This window comes from Eretmochelys imbricata, chromosome 3 (assembly GCF_965152235.1).
Source record: "Eretmochelys imbricata isolate rEreImb1 chromosome 3, rEreImb1.hap1, whole genome shotgun sequence".
Taxonomy (NCBI): domain Eukaryota; kingdom Metazoa; phylum Chordata; order Testudines; family Cheloniidae; genus Eretmochelys; species Eretmochelys imbricata.
The window spans coordinates 205627687-205649655 of NC_135574.1; the positions used below are offsets into that span (position 1 = coordinate 205627687).

At 44.1% G+C, this 21969-nt stretch overlaps 1 protein-coding gene across 1 annotated transcript in view; it reads left to right on the plus strand.

Annotated features, from left to right (window-relative positions):
• The window catches only part of SLC24A3 (solute carrier family 24 member 3), a 337622-nt gene that overhangs the window by 196421 nt on the left and 119232 nt on the right, over positions 1 to 21969 (plus strand). The window lies entirely within an intron of this gene.

Consider the following 21969-nt stretch of genomic DNA (forward strand, 5'->3'; position numbering starts at 1 on the left):
CTAGAACCATCTTCTTTGGAACCACCTCTCAGGTAGTTGAAAGCAGCTATCAAATCCCCCCTCATTCTTCTCTTCTGTAAACTAAACAATCCCAGTTCCCTCAGCCTCTCCTCATAAGTCATGTGTTCCAGACCCCTAATCATTTTTGTTGCCCTCCGCTGGACTCTCTCCAATTTATCCACATCTTTCTTGTAGTGTGGGGCCCAAAACTGGACACAGTACTCCAGATGAGGCCTCACTAATGTCGAATAGAGGGGAACGATCACGTCCCTCGATCTGCTGGCTATGCCCCTACTTATACATCCCAAAATGCCATTGGCCTTCTTGGCAACAAGGCCACACTGTTGACTCATATCCAGCTTCTCGTCCACTGTCACCCCTAGGTCCTTTTCCGCAGAACTGCTGCCTAGCCATGCGGTCCCTAGTCTGTAGCAGTGCATTGGGTTCTTCCGTCCTAAGTGCAGGACCCTGCACTTATCGTTGTTGAACCTCATCAGATTTCTTTTGGCCCAATCCTCCAATTTGTCTAGGTCCCTCTGTATCCTATCCCTGCCCTCCAGTGTATCTACCACTCCTCCTAGTTTAGTATCATCCACAAATTTGCTGAGAGTGCAATCCACACCATCCTCTAGATCATTTATGAAGATATTGAACAAAACCGGCCCCAGGACCGACCCTTGGGGCACTCCACTTGATACCGGCTGCCAACTAGACATGGAGCCATTGATCACTACCCGTTGAGCCCGACAATCTAGGTTCAAAGGGAATGAACAGAACAGAGCAATTATCGAGTGATCCATCTCCTGTTGTCCAGTCCCAGCTGCCTGTTAATTTCATGGGGTGACCCCTGGTTCGTGTGTAATGTGAAGGGGTATATATCAGCAGTCTGCCCAATGCTGCCTATGGCTGGCACCACATGCCAGAATGGCATGTGCTACAACCCTTCCCCTCGGTCCACCCTGATATGCCCCATGTGCTGGGGATTGTTGCAGGAGGGGAGAAAGTGTGGAGTTACAGGGTATAGGGGCCAGAGCAGGAAGCAAGGCACAATTCCTCCCATTGTCTGGGTGTATTTTCAGTTCTGCAGCAAAGTTCTGTTGTGCTTTCCACCTCACCTTTAATTTTCAGTTGTAATTTTTCCGCTACACTGTCCATCGGCATAATTTGGTGATGAGAGCTGTGCACACACGGAGGGCTAATCGGCAATTCTTGGGACAACAGCTCTTTAAACGGTGTCTAATTAGAAGTCTCTTACAGTAAGAAACAAGCAGGGAAATTCATTGAGGATTTACACACCATGCAGGTCCCAGAGAAGCCAATGGGATTAGAGAGGGTGTGAATAGTCAATGAATTTGCCCCAGAACCTAAAATCTCAAAATATCACTTCACTAGATACCAGGAACATAGGAATTTTCAGACTGGATCAGACCTGAGGTCCATCTGATCCAGTATCCTGCCTCTAACAGTGTCCAGCACCAGATGCTTCAGGTATATGACTCCCACAGTAGGCAGATGAGGGGTAATCTGTTCCCCCATGAAGGTCTCATCCTAATCACTGATAGAGATTGTTTTAAACCTTAAGATATGAGGCTTTCTCTCCCTTCCAAATACTGTTTTAGTGTTAACTTCACATTGTTCAAAGAAATGTCCAGCCTCTCTTTGAATCTTGCTAAGTTCTTGTCCTCAGTGACTTCATGTGGCATGAGTGAGTTCCACAGACTAATTATAGAGAGAGAGAGAGAGAGAGAGAGAGAGAGAGAGAGTGTGTGAAGTTCCCTCCTCTTGGTTTTGAATTTGCTACCTTTACAGCAGGTTTCCTGTGTTGCAGTCTCTGCTTTTATGTTAGGAAAATGGATAGCACCTTCTGGAAGCTGCCAAGATCAAATAAGAGCAATGAAAATAACCTTACCTGTTCCTACGCATAAATCATGCTTGGAGTCAACTATATATCAGGACAGCCATTCCTAGCAAGTCATCCGGTGGTGGCTTGTCCTACCTCCTCACATCCTAGGGCTGGTGCAGGTGCATATACAAAGTCAGGGGAGCCTCCGCCCCTGCAGCATAGCGCAGGTGCTCAGGAAGGAAGATCCCCTACGGGGACCTTCTGGCTGTCTGCCCTAACTACTTATCTATAGAGTCATTCTCACTCTCCTCCTGGCCCAATGTGTATTTATTTATCCACACTAGAACAGCTGGAAGAGGAGAGACTGAGGAAGCTCCCCATCAGCCTGTGCCATAGCCTAATGGTTAGGGCACGCAGCTGAGAGCTGGGAAAACCCTGTTCAAATAAATCCCTTCTCATTAGGCAAAGGGAAGAAATGAACTAGGGTCCCCCACATAAGGGTTATAAAGGAGGCTGCTGCCACTTTCTGTCTCCCACAGTTGTTTTGTGTGGAGTTAGGCAGGCCAAACGATGGAGCCCCGCAGGTGAGATAGACGGGACAGTGCCTATCTTCACCTGGTTTGAGGATTGCGCTGGGTCTGAGGCATCAGACGGGTGTCTGGGTACCTGCCTGAGGCAGCGGCGTGCATACAGAGGCAGAAACATAGGCACTTAGGGAACTTTACAGTGAAAGTGTAGATGCCCCCTGGGTTAGGTGGCAGCTAAGTGAGGCCTAAATCTGGTGCTAGGTGACAAAGTCCCTTTGTTGGTCTGGGCCCAAGTGACTTGCCAAAGCTCACATACCAGATCAATGGTATAGAACCCACTTCTCCCAAATCCCCATCCAGTGCCCTGTCTTCCTGCTCTGTCCAATTCATTTCAGTTTTTTATTAACAAAAACTGCATCCAATCGGACTCCACCTTTGATCTGTCTTAATCAGTACTCTGCCCTCCGTAACGCTGGATGTCTTCAGACAGCTAGGAATAGTTCAACACAGCTGCATTCAGCCTGACTAACCAAAAAAAAACCCCCAAAACAAAATATACAGCCCTGTGTGATGAAGGAGTTGAAACTGCACTATGATTTATATTCAGGCAGTATGCCATAGCTCCTCTTCTCTTGCCATAGTTAATTAAAGGGCTGCTTTTCTAAATTATGCACCTCAAGCAGCCAGCAAGGTGTGAGAACATGCACAAACAGAAACATTTTCAGAAGAGCAATATATGCGATGAGTGCAATTGGAGTTAGAGAGGTTTATGTGAGCAATAATAATATCAACCAGCTCTTCTGCAGCAATTTTTAGTAGGCCAATTTCACTATCCCCATTTTACAGAGGGGAAAATTGAGGCACAAGGAAGTGAAGTGACTTGCCCAAGGTCATCAGATGCATTGGGAATAGAATCCAAGTCTCATGAATGCCAGTGCAGTGCTATATCCACTAGGCTACACTGCCTCCCAGTTGTTTGCATGAACACTCTAGATGAGATTCTGGGTCCCACTATGGCCCCAGGATGCTGCTGCAGCCATAAAACCCATTAGGGTAGGTCTTCACTGCAGGGTTAACCCAGGACCTTACTGGGGTGTAGCCTTAACTCTCCTCCCATCCATATACAAAACCTTCATACTCAAATGTGGTGGTGCTTTCCATGCAGGCTGGCTGGCCTGGGTGGGGATGTAGGTTACAGCCTGGGTGATGCTTTCATTCTGGCTGGAATCCACCCACTTTGCAGTGAGGACACAGGCTAAACTAAGTGCTGATAACTCTCCAATACCGTCCCACAATTCCCTCCCTGTTCCGAGAAGAACAGGTTAGCTCTCCGACAACGCCTGGGGAAAGAATGCTAAAGTGGCTCGGCTTACTGCAGCACAAAGAATCATGGCATGTGTTCCTAAAAGTGCCTCACTCACCCAGGTGTGTTGCTGGGACCAGTGAGGACACAGTAACTCGGGTAGGGCTTTGCAGTGTGGCCACTCACTCGAGGCCCAGGCTAACCTGGGTTGCCAGGTGACAGTCACCTGAGTTCACTCTGCAGTGAAGACATACCCTTAGAGGGGCTAGGGTTGCCAACTTTCTAATTGCACAAAACCAACTACCCTACCCCCGCACCTTCCCTGAGGCTCTGCCCCTGCTCACTGTATTCCTCCTCCCTCGGTGGCTCACTCTCCCTCCCTCACTTTCACCAGGCTAGGGCAGGGGCTTGGGATGCAGGAGGGGGTACAGGCTCTGGGGTGGGGCCCAGGTTGAGGGGTTTGACATGCAGCAGGGGACTCCAGGTTTGGGGGAAGCTGAGGGCTGGGGCGTAGGCTTACCTCACACGGCTCCTGGTCAGTGGTGCAGCGCGGGCGGGGGGCTAAGGCAAGCTGCCTGCCCATCCTGACCCTGCATTGCGCACGTGCTGGAAGCGGCCAGCCGGTCTGGCTCTAGAAGGCGCCGGGGGGAGGAGCAGGAGGCTCTGTGCGCTCTGCTCTCGCCCACAGACACCACCCCCTCCCCAGCTCCCATTCGCCGGTTCCCAGCCAATGGGAGGGCAGAGCCAGTGCTCAGGGCAAGGGAAGCGCACGGAGCACAGTGCCCCAGGTCAGGTAGGGACTAGCCTGCCTTGGCTCCGTAGCGCCACCAACTGGACCTTTAATAGTCTGGTTGGTGGTGCTGACCGGAGCTGCCAGGGTCCCTTTTCAGTCGAAAACCAGACATCTGGTCACCCAAGAGGAGGTCAGGGGAGAATCCCCCCAAGCAAAGGTACTGAACGGGTCCCATGCAGGAAAATACTGGGGGCAGAGGCAGGATGAGACATTCCCATTGCACAGGTATTCTGTGCTGCAGCAAACTACAGGGCAGCGCGTATCCAAAGGGGAAGGAGAACCAAAAGGTAGAGTGGTTCCTGGCTGCCCCACTTCAGCTGGCGCTGCTCAGAATTAGCCAGGTGTCAAGCTATCTGGAGAGGCTCACGGGTGTGAGTACCAGCCTCAGGGCAGACTGTCCAGGAACAGGGCACACACCCCAAAGTAGTTGTGTGTTCTGTAATTCGATTTCACCAACCGAGGAACAAGTGTGAACTCCTAAAGCACTATAACAGCCTTACCATGGAGTCACAGACAGTTCCCATTGGGCACTCCAGTCTGTCTTGCCACCCAGGCAAGCTTGTCTCTGTGATAGATGGTCCCTTACATAAAAAATCACAATAATATTCAGGTTACTTCCAGTCCCAAAGGACCAGTCACGTACCCCAGGTCAGCTGTACCTCAGATCTCAAACCAAAGACAGCGCTCATAGCTAATCCTGTAATAACCATCTAAAGATTTATGGACTAGGAAAAAGAAATATGAGTGTTGTTTACAAAGTTAAAGCAGATAAACATACACACAAACGAGTTACAGTCTTAGGTTCAAAAGGTAATAGAAATTTCTACAATAACGAAAATCTGTATGTCTGTTAGGGCTAACCCAAGCTAAGAGCTGGGAACCCCTTGCTTATGCTTAGAAATCTTTGGCCCTCAGAATTCAAGCCGCTTAGGGATCACAATTTCTCCTTAACAAGCATTTTTATTCCCTTCCCCCAGTGTTCAAGCTGTGATGGGACAAGGTCTTGTGGATGTACCCACTTCAGGTGTCTGGGGGAAGCAATCTACAAAGAGTTTTGTCCCCAGTGGCCTGCCGCTTCCCGCAGCTCCCATTGGCGGGGAACGGTGAACCGCAGCCACTGGGAGCTGCGGGGGGCCGTGCCTGCAGATGGTCAACGTAAACAAAATGTCACATGGCTCGCCAGGGGGTTATCCTGATGGGCTGCGTGCCAAAGGTTGCCGACCCCTGATTTAAACTTTACCTTATCACATGGGACACAGATATTTTAAGTAGGATTGATACATGCAGCATTGTATAAACATTCCACAAAGGCTAAACACTAACACACAGGTGAGCCAGATTGGATTCTAGCTGTGCATTTATCAGTGTTCATTGAGGACTGGGGCCTTGGCATGGGCTGGCACTGGGTCTGCCAGCATCACCCTAGGCAGAAAGACAGCTTTTTGCCCCCACTCCATTTGGGCTGTGTCTTTCAGTATTGTGCCACCTTGAGACACAGCACAGAATCTCAGCTTCAGTTGGATGTCCAAAAAACTAGATTGTCAGGAAATTAAGGGGGAAAACGTATCCGAAGTGTCCACAGATCAAAGTCTCCTTTGCTCATTAACTCATGTTCCCTCCTAATTCTGCTCTGGTTTATACTATTACCTCTGCTTCTGACAGCTCTTCCTTTCCTTCAAGCAAATAGCCTCTCTGATAAATAGAAAGCCAGTGGCATGGCAAAGGTGGGCTTTTATTGATGTTGAATCATGTATTATGTTAATTACCTTAAACAATATTAAAAATGTTTCTTCCAATCTCCTTTCAGCTTCTCAGAGAGACTGAATTTGTACCTCTGGAGAAAAGTCTCCCTCTCAGAGAATTTTAAAAAAGAGTTTTGAGGAGAAAAACAGGGTTTCTCTTTCCTTCTACAACCACTTATAATAAAAGCCTTTTGTTCAGTGGGATTTGTATGGAAAGGTTTTTCAGCTGTTTCCTATTACTTGGGCTGTGCAATAGAAGATGAATTGGAGCCTTTCTCTAAGAAGGAGTTATTTGTTATTGGAATTTGTGGCTGTTCATAATGCATCAGACATGGATAGGCAGATAGAGCTTGCCTTACTCAGGGATGAGTAGGGGGTCTCTCTTGTATGCATATAAACATAATGAATGTAAAGTCTGTTATCTATGGCCTTTGCTAGCGCGGTGCTGAGTAAAACTAGGAAGTTGGGAAATCTTGCCACTCCGGTGGTATAAAGTATAAGTTTCCCATTCAGGTAGGGCACACGTGTTACTCATATTGAAGCCAGTGAGAATTAAGTGAAGTTCTTTCCTGAATCCGGGCTCCCCTTTCTAGTGATGTAGTGTCAAGAGAGAGCAGAGTTTATAGCTGTCACATTTTTGGGTATAGAAATGCTGCTATTGAACCAGGGCTGATTTCTGCCCATCTTGGGCACTGGGATTGGGGGAAGGGGAAGGAGGATGATTTTTTTCAGGGTGTTTTTTGTTTTAAACTTTTTAGCAAGGGAAAATTATGTTCATGTACATCGTTCACTACTTGTTACTTATTCAGGATTGGGTTATGTGACGCATGGCCAGAAAGGGTTAAGCATCCTGCAAAATAAATAAACCTCAAAAGACATGTGGGAAGATAATGTTTGTGTTTTTGTGTATTTACATATGTATGAGTAGGGTCAACGATGGAATTAACAGTCCCTGCCTATGCTGTATTCCGATGTCATTTAAATGAACTGTAAACACGGGATCTCGGTCTTCATCTCTGTTTGAAATGTACTGTGAATGATGCAGGAACAAGCAAATGGCCTTATGTCAATTTTATAGCTAAGTACCGGTGATGGACCTCCTTCAAAGTCACCCTAATTACCTTTGTCAGAGTAGCAGCCATGTTAGTCTATATCCGCAAAAAGAACAGGAGTACTTGTGGCACCTTAGAGACTAACCAATTTATTAGAGCATGAGCTTTCATGAGCTACAGCCCACTTCATCGGATGCATAGAATGGAACATATAGTAAGAAGATATATATATATATATATATATATATATACACACACACACATACAGAGAAGGTGGAAGTTACCATACAAACTGTAAGAGGCTAATTAATTAATATGAGCTATTATCAGCAGGAGAAAAAACTTTTGTAGTGATAATCAAAATGGCCCATTTAGACAGTTGACAAGAAGGTGTGAGGATACTTACATAGGGAAATAGATTCAATATGTGTAATGACCCAGCCACTCTTTTTGTTACCCTTTGTTCCCAGAGAAACATTTTCTCTGCAGTCACAAAAGCTAGGAAGTTTCAGTTAAAAACAAAAAGCCCGCTGAGATTCTCACGTAATCACTTGATTCCAGGAGCTGGGACTTTAAGAACAACTCTAAATATGGAGAGACTCACTATGCAATCACAAGACTGGGCATAACTGTGTTTTACATACTTAGATACATAAACTTAGATTGTAAATTCTTTGGGGCAGGGGCTAATCCTTTGGTTCTTTGTTTATACAGTGCCTAGCACAATGAGGGCTTTGGTCCATGACTGGGGCGTCTAGGTGTTACTGCAATTCAAATAAGTAATAATAATTATTAATAATAAAACGTATTGGGTCTGATTCTGATACTCAGGCCTCTGTGCATCATTTTTGGTAGTATAAAGGGGCTGTAATGTGAGTGCAGATTACATGTATAATTACTTTATGGCCATGTCATACTGCTAGGCAGTGCAAAGGGTCCAAGTGTAACTGAGAATTAGGCCGAGATGATGGATCAGTAAAAGCCTCCATAGCTATGTTATGTGGTTGGGCTCAGTGGAAGTGCGCATCAGACGTGCATGCTAAAAAAGCCACAGGTGCAAACTTTCCAACAGCAGTGGCAGTGCAGTGCACTGGGACATGCTGGCTTCAGATATGTCAACCAGCAAGAATCACAAGGGCTTGTTCCATTCCCAAATATAATATTTCTGCTAAACATTCAAAACTGCAAGCATGAACTCTGAGCTGGCTGGTGATAGGACTAACCTTATTTTATAGCCCATAATACACGAAACTGATTTTGCACACGTGTTTAACCATTGTGCAACAAAATGGAGAAAATGGAAGCAGCTATAAAGGAAGCCTAAGAACAAAAGAAACCCTTTTGTTCACTCTCCAGGTACCCATGACCATATGTATTGTGTGTATCGCCTGTATTTCCCTGAGCAAGCGGAGCAGTGAGCAATAAACCGTAGAAATGAATCCTTGAATAAATTCACTGCAGTCTGAACATCTACAATAAATATTTCATTTTTAGTCATTAGAATTCATTACTGCAAAGGTACAGAGAATCCCATCTGCTCAAGCATTGTTAGGCAAGAGTTAGGCCTTGTACCATTGTTACAGTGTATGGGACAGTGCCAACCATGACTCTTGGAGGGTGGGGATGCTGCATGATTTAAAAACATACTCAACAGCACTTTGCTATTTCAGTTGTTTGTTTTCAGTAGTTAAAAGTGGAGATGCCTGTAAAACATTAGCCAAATGATTTATGATTGATATGGAAACATAGCTTGGTTTCTTCACATTGCAACTCATGTCACCTTAAGGTAAATGCCACCCTTCTGTCTTCCATGTTGGAACATTTTCCCCCAGAATGCAAGAATTTAACATTTTAAAATATATTGGGGGCACTGACAGACTCTGGGGACTGGTGATGGACTCTCCAAGGACAACAGTTCTAATGTAAGCTGGGTTGGTTGTAGTGGCCGTAGCAAATTGCCAGCCAGTGACTGATGTCTTACAGCATGGGAGTTAAGTTGGGGGTCTCAACCCAATTCCTAATGGTCAGATGTCACAAGCACAGAGCCCATCACCTTGATGGTCGGCCCCAGCAGAGAAGTCAAAGATTGAATGAGCACAGGGACTATTCTATCCCTTCACTCTGTGAGGTGATCCCTACAGGTCCAAGTTATAGCACACTAGTGGGACAGCATGAGGAGGTTGTGTTGCTGCTGTCCATGCTTTGCCTGCCTGCCCATAAGCTGAGAACTCTCATCAGCCTTTGGGGATAGTGTCACTGTCTTTATTCAAATATTGCAAATGACCGTCCTGTTAGCCTCTTGTTTGCTAACCCTGAAGGAAGCAGTTCTAGCTGGAAACTATGCGTCAGGTGTTCATTTGCTCTGAGGCCCCTTGTGACAGAGTGTGAGTAGCCTTGGGCTGACTTACCACTCTGGGCACTTGGTAAGCGTCCCCACATGGGGCAAATTAGAGAGATAATTGGTTAGGGATGGAATGATTAATCAGTTAACATGGTGGCTCAGCTCATTAAGTGAGGACAGCTAAGAGAGAGATAGGAAGAAGAAGAGGAGAGAGGTAAGCTGGAGGGAAAGGCTAGAGAAACCCAGTATTGCAGAGAGGTGAGATCTCTTTTCCCCTCTCACCCTGTGCTTGGGAAGAATGTAAGAACCATGAGGTGTGGGGAACGTCTTCGGTTATATTTACACTGTAAATAAGGCACTTGGTTTTGCATTTGCCATCAGTTCTGTGTGAGGACTGTTTGCAGTGCAGAATCCAGGGTGAGGGAATCTGGCCCAGTGATACCCCTTGGTGCCAGTCTGGCCATGTAAATAAAGGGGCATATGTGTAAATGGGAATCTGGCTGTGTATATTGTTGAATTGCACTGGCACTGATTTCTGTTTTGGATCAGAATTAGCCCCCAGTGCTATGAAAGACAATCAAGGGTTTCCATGGGCACTTGCTTGTTTTATACCACTAGATTCAAACAATTCACTCACGTGGTCCGGCAAGGCACTGAGCGCACCAGAAAGGGACTGAGCGTGGGGCAATCTCCACCTTGTATGATTGAGTCCTTATGCCAAAGTATGAAGTTGCAGTTCGGTTCAGAACCAGTCCTTCTAATGTATTAATAGAGCGTCTGGAAGCTGCTATACCACTTCTGTGCTCGCTTCACACAGCGCTAAGCTCCAGCTCAAACAGATGTTATGGGCTTGCCGCAGGAATGACAGACTGGGTTAAGTTCTCTGGCCTGTGTTACGCAGGACGTCAGACTAGATGACTGTAATAGTCCCTTCTGGACTTTAAATCTAGGGGTCAAATGTAACCTCAGCATATGGCTGGGTATTCCACATCTTGTTCTAACCATTATTAGCTTTTAGGGGTTGGAGCTTTTAGTAAATTGATGCGCTTTCAAGAACATTTATTCTGCACATCCAGAGTTTCCCCTTGAACATGATCCATACTGAGCCCACATCCTTCTGTACCCTCACCATGCTGGGGAGCAATCAGAGCAACTGAGGTCTGAGAGCAGCTGGTGCGACTGAAAGCATGTGTCTGAGCCCTGCCTGGGGCAGCTCCATTCTGTGACCTCCCACTGCTGAGTGGCTATTTGGAGAACTGAGTTCTGCGAGCAGCTGGTGCTATGCAGTCCCTGTGAGTTTGAACTGTATCAGCCTCTTCCCTTCTGTGACCTCACCCTGAGGATTGTGATCTGGGAAATGGAATTCCAAGAGCTAGCTCTTTTTGCTTTGATTTTTGGTAGGGCCTATAGCAATGTCAAGTTGATAAACCTGAAGTGCTATTAATTATTATTCTTACTGAAGAGACCTCGACCAGGTTCAGGCCCGTTTTGGAAGGTGCTGTATAAACAAATAGTAAATTTAATCCCAGTATTTCCAGCCCCAAGTGAGTCAGGCTCCAAAAACCACAAGATTGGCTTAAAAATCATGAGTTTTTTGTAAAAAGCATACATTTGGGGTGCTTTTTATTTGCCTTTATGGTTCACCAGGGTCGCATTGTCAATCTCTTCTCCACATCTGCCTCTTTAGGCACCTAAATACATTGACTTCAGTAGGAGATGAGTTAGCCAAATGCTGAGTGCTTTTGAACCCCTCCCCCCCTCCCCCCGAATTTCCTGGCTCGGTGTGGTCTGGTTCTCATTTACACAAAGGGTTTGTCTACACTGCCCCGCAGTGTACTACAGGGTGTGAATAGTAGCATGCACCCAAGTGCTGTGCTGAAACTCTCTCATGTGGAACCAGGAACCTTTTGGTTTGCACCAGCAGCGGCCGCACAGGGGAGTTACACCACAGCACTTTGGTGCATGCTGCTATTTGGACCCTGTTGTCCGAATTGCTGGCCAGTGTAGACGTAGCCTTAAACACCTTTTCCAGCTGTCTAGCAACGTAAAGTGTCCTTTTAACGAACGTAAGTGCAATTCACCTTAGCCCTGAAAATGCTGATAAAAAAATTCATCAACATTTTTTTGGAGTCTAGGTAATTGAAAATTGTATTTTTAATGAACAGTTTGGTAAAACTGTAGAATTCAGAATTTTTCAACCCTAATTCGTACCCATTTTAAGGGCCATCTGCTCTGCCATAATGGCTTGGAGGAGCCTTAGTGTAAATGACCATCAGGTCCTCATGTGTTTTAACTCAAAGCCCTAACAGGGTTTCCATCAGATTAAAATTCACAGTTCTGAACATTTTTTACCTATTTTTGTAACATGAAGCACATAAAGTGACACTAGAATCAGGATTGGAAGGGATCTTGAGAGGTCTTCTAGTCCATTCCCCTGCACTCATGGCAGGACTAAGTATTATCTAGACCATCCCTGACAGGTGTTTGCCTAACCTGCTCTTAAAAATCTCCAATGATGGAGATTCCACAACGTCCCTAGGAAAACCTCCCTGTGGCTGAATGAGATTAGAGGGGAAGAAATTCTTTGTTTATTTTTTAATTTGACAAGAACTTGGTGCATATTCAGCTTCCAAGTTCCCCCTGTCAGTTAAATGTACCCAGTTTTTTTTCCCCAGGGGTCCTTCTCCAGCAACAGGAGAGAGGGAAAAAAACCTTTGTATTGATAAAAGTAAAAGGTGGTTGAGAAACCACAAAAATGAGTATGTTTATCAACTTGAAATTACTCATTTGTTCTAAGCTTTTTGGGGCAGGGACTACCTTTTCATCATATGCAAGGTACAGCGCCTAGCCCATTGCGGTCCCAATCCCTGACTTGGGCCTTTAAGCACTACTGCAATACGGATAATAAACTTTTTGCTCCCTGATGTATTTAAAATTACACAAGCAAAGAGGTTAGTTTAGAAATACACTGAAGTCACTTTCTGGTTCCTGAGTCTTCCATCTTATCTGACTGCAGAGTTTTGTGTATAAAACATAGACTGGTGGGCCATCAACCCTAGTGTTTTATTCTCCCACCACTGGAGTCAATGTCAAAACTCCCATTGACTTAATCTGGGACAAGAGCAGGTCCCAGAGTAGTTAGCCTGCTGAGCAATGCAGTGAATTTTGTTTAAAACGCTATTGCAGCTCCAAGAGCTATTGATCTGGTAGAGAATGTTATTCAAATCTTTGCAGTGACCTAATTTTTCATTTAGACAGAGATAGCGAAGGGAGGGTTGACCTGAGTTCATGTGTTTCTCAGATCTCAAGTGCATCTTTTTATATACTTCTCACACAGTCCCTAGAGCTGGTGGATTCCATTGTTTGTAATTAGACTTGACAGCTCTAAAAGTAACACTACTAAGATCTTTTTATTTTTTTTAATGCAGAAGTACCCTCTCAGTTACATGAAATCCTAATGTCATTCATTCCAGGATAACAAAGAGCCCTCTATAGTACAAATGTAGGAATAGGTACTAATTCCCTTCAGTAATGCAACTTCCTTATTCTGAATCCAAGGTTTCTATGGAAACCTCTACAGCTCATTTTGTCTTGGGAGCTGCACTTAAAAAAAAAAAGTTTGGAGGGGAACCATCAAATAAATGGGGGGAAGGGTGGAGGGAGAAGAGAGGTTTCCAGGTTGGTGAGAACGAATATTTTTGGTAACGTTCAAGTGACTGATGAAGTGTCATGTTCTTTGTGCATCTGTTCTCCATAGCAGTGTGCTAACCACTATGAGGTAGCACTCTCTGCTACTCTGAACAAAGAGGAGATTCTGTAATATTTTCCGTTCAAAGGATTTTCACTTGTAATGCAGATGATTTTGTAAGGCAGTTAAAGCTTAGGAGAAGATAAGCAGGATTCTGATTTAATAAACGACATGCTGATTTTAAAAATGGCAAAAATTCATTCCAGCTACCCATTTTATTTTGACTGAAATATAACAGCTCCTTACCAGGCAAGGATAAAAATCTGCTCCTACGTGTCCTTTTGAACATTTTGATTAAAATTAACAGCTGCAGAATTAGTCCTGATCTCTTATATGTTAGTGGATATCAATGTGCGTCTTATAAAAATCAATAGCTGATGTTGTAACGTGATAACCACCATGTTTGAGATCAAAATGATACCCATTGTCTCTGCTGCTGTTCTGTAGCAGCTACTAATTAAATAGCGAATGTAAAACAACATCATTCCAATTTCATTTAGACCAGCTGAGGATCTGGCCCTTGATTATTTGTCCTTAACAAGTTAGTCCATAAAATGTCATCTGGCTAATTCAGATTCTACCACTTCTACTATCTAATAGCTCCTATGTTTACTTTTTTTAATTGCTAATAAAATGTTGCTTACAACAGAGTGCACTTTAAAATTTGAACCGTTCAAGCAGCCAGTCCTCTCTGAGGACATCACCCTTTCATTATTCGCACCTTCAAAACAAAAGTGAATTGCAAACATTTCAAAGCTGAAATTCATACATGGGCAATAGTAACTTTTCAAACATAGGAACAATAGAAGTAATACTGCTGACTAATACTATACCTAATATCATCTACATAGAAAATCTTCATGGAAAAACTGATCGTGTATGGAAATCTTATTCTCCTGCAGAGTTTGTAAGCCAAGCATCCTGCAGACATTGAAGGCCAGAATCCGTACAACTGGACAGAAACTCAGCAGGAATCATTTATTCTGTGGTTTCAGGTTTATTTACAGGTTTTTCTGGTACAGTCAAAATAAAAGACTGGCAAAGTCTCTGACCACCTTCTCTCCATGAAACTGCACAATCTGAAAATACTATAATAAATAAACTAAACGCCCATGCAGTTCAAACATGGCAGCTGTTGTCCGAGTAGCTTTCAGGTAGCTTCCTCCATTTCTTCAGGGAAAAGAGCTCCTTTTTTTGTAAGGTACTGCTCGTATCTGTTCCTCTGCACCTGATTCATCCCCGCCAACATCCTCTAACAAAAAATGCAGTAGATAGCTTATGCAAATTTGAAATCTTTTGTAACTCCATGAATTCAGGTACAAACCGTTCAAAGCGCTTGCCTTCGGATTATGTCTTGATAACCTAGTGAGAGACATCTTAGAAAAACCTTGGGGAGAGAGACATCGTGCTAGAGAGGTGGGAGGTCTGAATTTGGATAGGATTAAATGTTTGTTGTGCACAGAAGGAGTGAGGGCTGGGATTCCCCATCCCTTTCCAGTTGCTTGCAGCTTGCTCTATTTTTATGCTGTATTTTTTTTCTACCTGCCTTTACCTTTGTCAGTCTCCTTGAATGAGCACAGACGCTGGATAGGAGACTGAAGTTTTATCATCTCCATGTATCAAAAACTGTCATGCTAAATTCTTTTATGCCTCTGTGTGCGTGCAAGTGGGGTGAGTAGATACTTGTGTGTTAGTGAATCATTATGTACATTCATAAAACCATACCTGTCATGTTTCCTTTGCAATCCCTGGTAGTTGTGATTGATTGTGAAAATCTCTTGGAAGGAAGATGTGATGTGAACGTTTGCCTTTCACATAACAGTGCCGTAGCGGAGGAAAACTGAATCGTATAAGATAGTTTTCACTTCATTGACCTTTATCTTTGCCTTCCGTGGTGTTTTTTTTTAAACTCTAGTATTAGTGCTGGAATCTGTTTAAATAGATTCTTAGACAGTAAATTCTTTGAGGCAGGCAGTGTGTCTTAGTATGTATTTGTACAGTGCTGAGCACAATGGGGGAGGGAGGGGAGATCTTGATTGGGGCATCTGGGTGCTACTGCAAAATAAAATCATAATAATAAAATACCCATTGCGTCATATACCTAAGGGTCACAGACATCAGTCCACATAAAAGGCCAAATTCTGCCATTTGAGGCATTCACATGGCTTCATTTGTGGCCCACAGAGCGGATGTAGACGAAGTGTACAACCAAGTGCTCTTTGTCCTCTGATTGCCGGAGACAGTGGGTGATAACTGGCATGATCTTTGCCTTTGCCGCAGATTGCTTTTAGTAAGGTCCTGTTGCATAATTATGTAATTGCACCAGATCTAGGTTACCCTTCAGACTGTGTGCGCTCATGGGCCTATCTTTGGCAATTATGGGTATATTGTAGCATGAGGCAACGAACAGTCCATATTTGCTAGCTACTTCCCTGCTTTCATTCACCTGGTGTCTGGTGTGACAGAAAGACTCTCCTGTTTCACAGGGTTGGACTACCTATACGATTTATGTCTTAGAATCTCTTTTCCTACACTATGGGCTTGTCTTCATTGCAACAGTTAGTACACACGAGGTATCCCACTCCAGCTAGCCTAGCTCCAGTGAGAGCAGAGCGATCACCCTGCAAAACATCACCACAGGCTCGTCTTATTTGCAGGGTAGTTTATGCTACAACTTGAGTTTTGCCACAGCCCAACTCACAGCCACACACACAAATCTTGAGCTCCAAGTAAGTGGTGCTTTAAACTCCAGCAGCGAAGACAAGCCCATAGAGGACTCGGGGCAGGGTAGCATGGTCCTGGGGTGTATAATATACCTGAGCGGCCATCCTGTACTGCCACCTCCGCAGCTGTGGTGTCACGGCTGCTGTTATGCAAGCTAGCGCCATCCAAACTAGCTCAGGGATGTCTATGCATGCTGCAGTCACACCTCTGATTGCAGAGAAGACGCACCCTCTCTGCTACTGCTGGCATTACCCCTTTCACGGAAAGACTAGTATTAAGATCTCCTCTGTACTTTCATACTGGCTCACACCTAGTTTGAGGATAACTTTGGCAGGACTTATAAGAACGGCCATACTGGGTCAGACCAATGGTCCATCTAGCCCAGCGTCCTGTCTTCCGACAGTGGCCAGTGCCAGGTGCTTCAGGGGGAATGAACAGAACAGGTCGTCATCAAATGATCCATCCCCTTTCGCCCATTCCCAGCTTCTGGCTTATGACACATTATAACATTTCATTTTTACACTCTCTGAAATGTGTTCTTAGCAATGCTAACCTGCTGTATTGGTCAGAAAAGTGACTATGTGAAAATGGCAGTTTTTCACCTGACAGCTCTGCTCCCTGTGTGTATTTAGTCCTCGCTGCTTACGTTAGTCACATTAAGATGTAGGTTTTTACTCCTCTTACATGGCAGAGGTAATCCAGCTATGGGAGAGTGAGCTGGATTTTTTTTTTTATGTAATCATCTACATAATTGTTAATTAAATTCCAGCTGTAGAACTTTATTAAGGATAAAGATGTGAAAGCCAAGAAGAACATAGCTTGATTTTTGGACTCCTGGTTGAATGTGTAGGGCTGCTGGTTAGCAAAAATGACAGCTTTTTATTTGTTAGCTGAGCAAACTCAAACTGGAGTTATTGAGCAATACGACACTGTAGCAAAGCAATGACTCACTGGTGTGGCACCTCCTGCTGGTCATCCAGGGAATTAGCTCTCCAGCATATGGAGCGCCTTCTGCAGGCCAGTGTCTTACCTGTCACTGGTCCCGTGTCCCTCCTGGACCCCGGTGCCCTTTACCTTGGGATTCTGCCCCAGCAGTACCCCCTCGCTCTGGGTCTCCCCTCCCAGGGGAACCCCCAACCCTCTAAACCCACCTTGCCTCAGTGGCTACTGCTAGTCATCATCTAACCCCTGCTCACTGGGGCAGACTACAGTGTAATGGCCACTCATCATTGGCAAGGAGGTTGAACCAGCTGCCTCTGCCTAACCCCAAGCTGCACCTCTGTAACCCCAGTACCTGTTCTGGCTTTTCGCAAGGCCTGCAGGCTGGGGGTTTTCCAGGCTGGAGCTCCCCAGCTCCTCTGGCCTTCCCCCAGCCCTACTCCACCCTAGGTACCCTGCTCAGCTCCCAGGCAGCCAGGTCCTTCTCTCTCAGAAACTAGAGAGAGACTCTGCCTGAGCTCCTGGCTCACAGCCCTTTTATAGGGCCAGCTGTGACCTGATTGGGGCATGGCCCCAGCTCTGGCTGTTTCCCCACTCAGCCTATGCCTTTCTCTCAGCCCCGGGCTGGCTTTTAACCCCTTTTGAGCCGGAGCGGGGTGACTGCCCCGCTACAGACACATTTGGAAGGCCATTTCTACAACTGCTTTTCAGCATATAACTGAAAGCTATTCCAGCAACCTAACTGGCTGACAATCTTTAAATGCTTTTTAATCCAATTAACACATGTAGCGTTAACACAGCATTTCATTAAATGAAAGTAATTTGCCTTTATTTGACTAACAAAACCACATTTGCAATACTAATCATCACATTATCCATCTCTAGATGGTGGTAGTAATTGTCTGCTCACCTTGGAAATACATTGGCTAATCTTGCAAAATACCTTATTTGCCAACAGCAAATCGAATGATCAAAGCAAGTGAGAGGTGTGGGTTTGGTTTTGTCTTGTTTGCACTCTACTTAGTCGATAGTTTTCCATGACACTTGTTATGTTATTGGAGAGAATCAGTAAGTCTGTATTATACTGTAATAAAGTCTGGACTTGCATCCGGGGATGGTAGAGGCAAACTGCAGACCATTGATATATGTGCATTCAATACGCTGGGCCTGATCCTCCCCTTCTGCTGTAAAGAAGGAGGGAAGCGAAAGCAGGTGCAACATGGATGTAGGTGAGGAAGCAGTGGCTCCATTCCACTGGCTGCATGCTTGTGACCAAGGTAGCTACAAGGCAATCTAACCCTCTTTCAATTGTGTTGCAATTAGTGTTGTTAGTGCCCGCAACACAAGCATCTGATTGGCCAAAACGCGTTAATATTGAACAGATTTTGATCTATTTATTTTCAGTTTCAATATTAAGGATACAGATTCCTAAAGAATCCACAACCCAAAGCAGTCTGACTGAGCAAAGAGATGAGGGGCCAAATTCTGATCTCAGTTACGTTGCTGTAAACCCTCTGTTTTCAATGAAGTTACTCTAGGTTTACATCAACAGTAACTGAAATCAGAAACTGGACCTGTGTTTTCTCGTGATGGACTGTTGCACTGAGTTAAAATGCATCTGATTTGGTTTTTCTTTCCGTCATACTATCTGAAATAATTATGTCTCTGTATGAAGTTTCTTCATGGTTCACTTCTACCAACAGATGCTCTCTTCTAAGCTAATTAGGCCATGGAGTTTGCCTGAGTCCTACAGCATTACTGCAGAGTAAACATTTATATTCTTCATTCAGAGCAATAATAACTTAGCTTTTCCCCGGCAGCAGACTCAAAGGCAATTATTTGAAATGAATACAGAACTTCCAGTGGAATCTTCTCTCATACAGGCAAATACATCTAAATATAGAGCAGCTGTTATCTCTGCAGAGTGTGTTTAAGGGACTCTGCAAATGGGGCTTGGTTTTGAAAGACACACCAACCCCACACAAACTAGTTTGCAAGCTTTGATTAGGAACAGTAAGAATAGGAGCTGGAACTCTTACCAGTAATATCGGCCCTGGATGTAGCAACCTGAAACAGGACTTATTTCCAGCAATTTATTTATGCACTGGAATGCTACTGAAGTGAAGATATGAGCAGCTGGTGGCGTCTTAGCCATTAAAAAGAGGGCACACGTGATCAAATGTGATTTGCTTTCAAAGGTTAGCTCTTTAGGAAGTGTGTCCAAGTGAACAGAGCACTGGACTGGGGCTCGGGAGACCTGGGTTCTATTCACAGCTCTGCTACTGGCCTGCTGGCTGACCTTGGTCAAGGCATTTACCTCTTTGTGCCTTGGTTTCCCCATCTGTAAAATGGGGATAATGATACTGCTCTCCTTTGTAAAGCACTTTGAGCTCTATGGATAAAAAGTGCTGTATAAGAGCTAGGTATTACTGGTGATTACAAAAATGAAAGAAATCATAATATTTACTCCTCATAATACTTCCAAGTGTCAGTTAGTGTTAAGTGCATTTGCCCTTTTCCTGAGGAGTAGCATAGCAGTCACCAGCACATGTGACACACTTACTTGATGAATAATGTAGTGTTGGCACCATGCAACCTCCAGGCTGCTATTCTCCAGCTCTGTGTTTCATATTATGGCCATGGGGGGTGAGGTTGTAGTGACAATAAGTGTGTGTGTGTTACAGGCCTCCCTCTGTGCCTGATTGACAGAGGGTATGAATCTGTTACTGCCCTCCAGCTAGAGAGCCTCTGCTCTTTACCTCAAGTTCTAAAGCAGTGGTTCCCAAACTGGAATTTGTGAACCCCCGGGGGTTTGTGAAATGCTACAGGGGGTTCTCGGGGGAAAAATTCCCTAATGGCGGATGGAGCTGTCCCTAGGGACCCCGGGCAGCACGGGGCCAGCAGCCCAGAGCCCCGGACTTCCAAGAGCTAAGCAGATCAAACAAGCATATCTATCACACTGAGGAGATTTAAACTTCAAGACTCCTTTTATGAAATGGAAAGGGAGGTGGATATTTTTTGCTGTTTTTAAAATTAAATAGGCAGCTAGTATTGTTTTTAAAATTATTATGAAGAATAAGTTTAAGCTTTGTTGTAACGTGGGTTGTTTGCCTGGACTGCTCAAGACCTGAATGCTTGGTTAGGAGGAACTCTTTGAGTTGGCTTCTTAAATACCTTCATGCTGTCTCATATCTGATGCTCCTTGATGAAACACAGGAGCCTTGTCTTATAACAGGCTTATTCAAAGTGATACAAGCTACGAAAGTGAGATCTTGGAAGAGTGTTGCCATTTTCATAATGTAATAAAAACACTGTAATGATAAATAATAATTAATAATAAATAGTGTGTAATAAGCATGTCATAAAAACAAATTTTATATTTCCAAGATCATTGTTTTTATAATTTATACTCAGGTAAAGGAGAAAATCCCTGGAAATATTCATTTTTAGGACGGGGTTCATGAGACTTGACATTTTAGTGAAAGGGGTTCACAGGTTGTTAAAGTTTGGGAACCACTGCTCTAGAGGGATCCTGGTGCGTTGTGATCCTTCAGCGTACTTTGCTATTTTTCAGCATAGTTTGCTCTGAGAACTAACAAAGTTCCTTGTAGAGCTAGTGTCATACAGCAAGAGTCTTGCTCACCTTGGGGACATGGAGAAATGTTTTAGGTAAAAAGGAATTTGGTTCTGATCCACGAATAATAAATTCAGGGCAAAGTTCAGAGGTGAGATGAAGGGTGTCTACAGTGACATAATTGACACCTTTTTCGTGCCTTCTCAACATGTAAATTACACCATCCGACACATTTTAGATCATCCTCCATTTATCTAGAGCTAGTCAAAAATCAGAATTTTTCTCCCATGGAAAAGGTCAATATTTTGACATTTATTTTCACTCTGAATCAGGATGAAAAGTCAAAATTTTTCATGGAACAGAAACTTCTGAAAAATATTTGGCTTGGAAATGTTGAAGCATTTTGTTTCAACTTGGTTCCACAATAATCTTTATCCCCCAGAACTGCCATGATGTCTCATGGTGGAGTTGAAAGGATCTGATTTTTATTGGTAAATGTTGGCAAATGTCAATTTCATCATATATACACAATCCCACAAAATATTTCCATCAATGATGACTGAAATTTAACGATAGACAAAGTAAGAAAAGTTCTGCTTGAGAACTTACTAGAGTCAAAATCCAGTGATTTAGGCTTATTACAAACGGACTAGTGAATGAATAGTGAAAACAGGTCTGATTTGTTGATTTAAAGGTATTTACTTTTATTATTGTGACATGATGTTGACAATTTGTGTTTTAATGGTTTATAAAGCTTTAACTTTTTGAATCTCGTCAACTGTCATTAAATAATTCTGACCCACTGTCCCCAATTTCGCACAACTGTGAAAATTCAAATCACTATAATTCTAAAAAAACGCTTAAAACCTATAGTTTTGCTCAACTGTGAACATTTACATTGATAAAAATCTCAAAAAATGCTTAAAATAAACATCAGTATTATCCGTTGAAATTATTAGTAAAAAACAACCAAATTCTGCCAGGTCTGTTAGTGGGAATTGTAGATCAAGTACCTCATGCCACATTCTTCTCACTGGGCCATACCGCTTTTCCCATGATACACCATGGTTATGTGAGTCCCATCATGCATCACTTTGGTTCAACCAGAGGAGAGACCTATGCGAGCTTGGGCGAGGCACTTTGGCCCAGATCCACAAAGGTATTTAGGCCCCCAGCTCCAAGGGGCTAAGTACACTAAGTGAACTAAGTACAATTGCTAGATATGAAAAACAAACATGACCTCAGGAAAATGTCCTTTCTGCCAGAAGAACTAGTTCGAAAGTATATAGGCAGGTACATGTGCAGATCTTTTATTGCTCCAGAGGAAGATGGGGCCAAGCAGCCTTCTGTTCATCAGGACGCCCCATGGGATGATGCTATAGT